This window comes from Oncorhynchus gorbuscha, linkage group LG10 (assembly GCF_021184085.1).
Source record: "Oncorhynchus gorbuscha isolate QuinsamMale2020 ecotype Even-year linkage group LG10, OgorEven_v1.0, whole genome shotgun sequence".
Classification (NCBI taxonomy): domain Eukaryota; kingdom Metazoa; phylum Chordata; class Actinopteri; order Salmoniformes; family Salmonidae; genus Oncorhynchus; species Oncorhynchus gorbuscha.
Genome location: NC_060182.1, coordinates 80085620 through 80090734, shown reverse-complemented (window position 1 = coordinate 80090734; position 5115 = coordinate 80085620).

Here is a 5115-nt window from a genome sequence, read left to right as displayed (position 1 = left end):
CTCAGAAACCAAATGGAAATGTTCCTTCACTGTGAAAGTGATCACCAGTTAGATTTGTGAATAATGTTATGGTAAATTACATGTATGAAAATCTGAGTGGAGTTGAAGAGTCGTTCTCATCTGCTTGACTGCATGATTTACTAATTGATGGTTCAAAGGAGGGGTGATGTATCGTGCTTTAGCAGTGCAGAGTATTGTTATTGTACAGCACATGATGTGTTGTTGGACAAATAGAAGAGAGAAGCCACGTTCTCCTTGCATGTGCGAAAGGGCATGAGTGGGAGGGGAGGGCACTGTACTGAGAGAAGTGGTACTGGGGGATTGAGTGTGCTGAGCGAAGAAGCGTTAGTGTGGGAGAGAGAGGAGGCAGGTAAAAGAAACTGCAGGCTTTATCCTTATTTTTGTATCTCTCAGCCAAGCCAAACACACAGTGGTTATATAACAGAACATGTTTTGTTTGCTATACCCATTTCTGATTCGTTTCGAATGATGTCATTTCAAGGATATTCTGCCAATGTCACATGCATCACCTGTGTGAGCCGGAGATGATGAAGCTGTGACTGTCTTTTCACCACGTCTTTAGAGCCGTCTGATTTCCCCTGCTGATTCATGTCTGGGGAGGACATCAAAGCCCACAGAGGTCATACCTAAATGGAGAGAAAAGAGGACGGAGAGAAAGAAAAAAAGAGAAAAAGTTTGTCTTTAATAGAAACCTCTGAAGCAGCCTTAGAAACATGGGGGAGGGGAATCTGTGAGGGCGAGAGATGGAGAGCGGGTGAGAGAGAAGGGGGGTGGCTTGCGTTGGTGTTCAAATAAGAGACCATTTGTCAAATAATCAGTGCCTCTGAGCAGATGGATGATTTACATGGTTTCTTAAACCTTAAGTTTCTTCATCTCAGAAATGATGTATTCTGGAGCGCAAGCAAAGAGATGGATTAATCAGCTGTCAAAGCAATGACAAGCTTTTGACTCATTTATTGATGGGGACAGTTGAAATTGATGACAGCAGAGACTAGTATGAGGAGAAGGTGATGCGGAGATAGACAAAGGGAAACACTTTGGAGGTTCTGAATGAACCAACACAGAGAGAACAGTGAGTTATCCAGCATCATGTTGAAGTCGTGTGTTATTTTTTTGAAGCTGCAACTCTATTCAACACCTTTGTGAATCTGTTTTTGTGTTGTTGGCTGCAGTTCTGTCAGAGCAAGCGAGCAAAATTGTTCTTGAATATGCCTCTATGACAAAAATAATTTCTCCAAGCTCCTGTACTGGTATTATTGAGCGGAGAGAGAGAGAGACAGTTTTAATAGATTTTACAGATGGCACTCAATCTGAATATTATTTGTAATTGACTATTGCATGATGAAAAGGAATGAGCTGACATGCATCATACTCATTTTTAAGTTGTCTCACTGCACTTCTTTTATATCTAGTATATTTTAATTTCCATCACTTTTTAGACCACTCTTTTTGGAACATTTACTGACAGTAATTTTTGCTGGTGGTGGATAGAACACCATGGGGAAGCCTCTTAGTCGACCGGGTTGCTTCAGGCAGTGTCCCTGCTGCCTGGAGAAGAGTGTGGACGGGGATGGCTACAATGAGGACGGTTACATCCCCCAGCGCTCCATCTACGACACCATGTGTATCAATGAACAGATTGACCATGGCTCTGCTCAGAGCACCATAACCTCCAGGGGAGGCCAGGACAACAACTTCTCCAGCAACGGCAACCTAGGGGTTGGTGCCTGCGGGGACATGATCACATTTGAGACACGATCTACAACTCCCATACCTTCCATGGGTAGGAGGCTAGACGAAAGGGTGATATTTGACCAGCTGAAGCTGGTTGAAGCTGGCCAGAGCAGCCGTGCTCCAGGGGGGTTTGGGGGGAGGTCAGTGTCCCCCAGTGTCTCCTTGATTTCAGCCCCTGGGGGAAATTCCTCCTCCAGTGGCAAGAGACATCAACACCTGCATGACAGCGGCAAGAGAGGGGACAACGGCCAGCGCTCCTGGAAAGTCCTAACACCCCCTAAACATCTTGAGCATCTAGAACTCTCATCTGGAGATGTAATGGAGAAGAATTTCTTAAATCCTTTCTACTCACAACACAACATGACCTCCCCTCTAATCTCACCCTTCTCTGGGTCACCCCTTTCCTCTGGCTGTCACACCCCTGTGTTCTGCTCCCCAGCCAAGCCCCTTCCGTTTCAGTATCAGAGCTTAGTCTTTGAAGAATCACCCCCCTCTCAGCCTCGTCACCCCCCTCCCAAACCCCCTCTCGCCCAGCTCTCTGTCACGGCCCTCCAATGTGTTCAAGAGGATCTCAGAAGGATAGGAGGAAGAGAAACAGAAAGAAAGAATGTGAAAGGGGGAGCGATTGAGAAAAAAAGGGCGGTATCCCACTCAGTGGGCTCCATGTCTCAAGAGGAGAATGTTGGGGTTTTTGGTTTTGCGCCGAGAACGAAGGCACTGGACTCAGCCATTGACAATGATTCTCCCTTCTCCCCAGAGCCACCCCGTGACACTACCCCCCTCTTGCTCAATCAGATTTCCCCAGGACCTGCCCCTGCTCGTGCTGTGAGCCCCCAGCCTATGGAATCCACCTGGCCTCGCAGGCTGATTGTAAGGAAGAGAACTGTTAGACAAGGTGGTGCAATCCATAACTTTCCTATCCTTCCCCCTCTGCCTTCCCTGGTGGTGCTTAGTGCCATGGAGAGAAAAAATCTTCCCCACCTCACCCCTTTCTCTGAGCACCAGGGTAAGTTGGTAGGGTTGATGGGTAGGGTGGGTTACTCCTTGAAGGAGCAACACTTGGAAAATTGGAGGGTCTTCTCTGCAAAAAAAACTCTCCAACAACCAGGGAAGGAAAGGGAAGGAGGGGAGGAGCCAGAATGTAAAAGCAGCGATGGCACTGAGTCAAGTATAAAGGAGGGAGATCCAGAAAGCAAGGAGCAGGAGAGTGGAGCAAGAGGTGGTGGTGTTGAGAGGGAGGAGGTGGAGGAGTGGGACACAGTGCTCGGTATGGTGAACACACTGTGGGATGAAGGCTGGGGGGATGCAGAGTCTTACACTGGCTCACTGAGGCACTGGCCTCTGCTGAAACCCCCTTCTGGGTTTGGAGGATCTCACCCACCCTCTAGTGCTGCTTCTGAACTCTCTCTCCTGGAGCTGGAGAGAAGGGCCAAGGATGTAGAAAGTGAGCTTGTAGCAGAACAATGTCTGACAGATTCTCTGAGAACGAAAGCTTCACAGCTCACAGCAGGGCAGTCTGTTGTTTCTGGAAGTGTCTCTGAACCTGAGCAGATCAGTACCCAACCCAGCCTGGAACTTCTTGCCATGGGGTGCTCAACAGGAACAAAAAATGTCAAGGAAGATGGTTCGCCTGATTACAACCTGACCTTGGAGTCAGACTCAAGTGGAATCTTCATGTCAAACCCCAGTCAGACAAGCCAGGAAGACAACGCCTCAGATGGTAGTGACAGACCCTTGACTGAGTCAGACTTGGGGAGCAACACATCTCTGGACGAGGATAAAGACGAGGTGGCATTTAAAGACTGGGGGAGGGAGGAGAGCACCGAGCTTCAGTGGTGCTACCCATCACTCTTAAAGAGCTCCTCTCACTGTGAGGGATATGGAATTGAGGAAGAAGCACCTTTGATGAAAGACACTGAAATGGGTGACATGCAATCCACCAACAATGAAGGGCCTGATAACCCAGATCTACATGATGGTTTCACCCCTTTAAACCAGGCAGAATTGAAACCGAGGAACAAGAGTGTTAAGATCATATCTGGCACTGACTCCCCACTCCCCTTGTCCCCCTCCAGACATGAGATACCACGGAAGAAGTCAGGCCTGGACAGCAGTGACCTGGATCCGTTTGCCACTACAGATAGTTTTGTATACCTGGCTGTGTCTGTGCTCCCTGATGTCTCACTAGCACAGGAGGAGCCCCCCTCTCTCCCCACTGAGTCTACACCCCCAACCTCCCTTTCCAGACCCCTCTGCCCCAACATTGAGGAGAGTGACTTCCTCTCAACAGATAGCTTTGTGTATCTGGCGGGTCCTGAGTGTCATCTGCTTGCCACAGAAGGCCACTCTTCCTTTATTCGTTGTTCCAAGGGGTCCGACTCCTCCGATGACAGCGGGTCCGGAGTGGACTTTGTGCTCGGCTCCATGGTTGGAGACAGTGACTGGGATTCTGATGAGTCCGAGTCCGGCTCTAAGTCTAAACCAATCAAACAACCGACATGGGATCTGTGGGAGGAATTAGAGCAGGAAGTGTTGTCTGATCTATTCTGTGAGGAAGTGAAACCAGTGACAGAGGAAATTACAGTCCCTGTAACCGATCAACCGAGGAAGGTTACCTGGCAGTTCAGGGCTGCTGAAGGTTCCACTCGTCAGACGAGTAAAAAAGACACGTCATCCTCTTCATCTTCCTCTTCATCCTCTTCATACTCCTCAACCCACACAGAGGTGTGAGGGGAGAGACACACTGACTGCGTCTCACATTGCACCCTATTCCCTATATAATTCACTGCTTTTGACCAGGACCCATTGGGAATAGGGTGCCATTTGGGACACAGACAAAGTTTGAGTCTGGTTCATAGTTGTTGATCTCACAGTGATTAAGGCAGCCCGTGACATTCTTTTAAATAAATTATACATTTGTTTTTAAGGTTTTAAACACCATAACCAATTGATTCAGTCATAAGGTTTGGTATTCATGCTTCATTTAAGTAAAGATAGTCATAGTAAATACTACCTTAATAAGAGCTTCATTCTTCATAGATTTCTATTACCATATAAGCAAAATTGAAGAATTCTCCTTCTACAGTTGCTTTATTTAACATATTTTCTGTTGCATCAAATAAGTTACATATCATTTGTCAAGTTGATTGATATTGAGATACTGTTGGATTTTCATTTACAGTATTTATGTTTCATCTGATTGTTAGACATGCCTACACATTTGCTATATACACTGAGTGTACAAAACATTAGAAACACCTTCCTAATATTGAGTTGCGCATCCAATTTTGACCTACAAGGTGTCAAAAGCGTTCCACAGGGATACGGGCCCATGTTGATTCCATTGCTTCCCACAGTTGT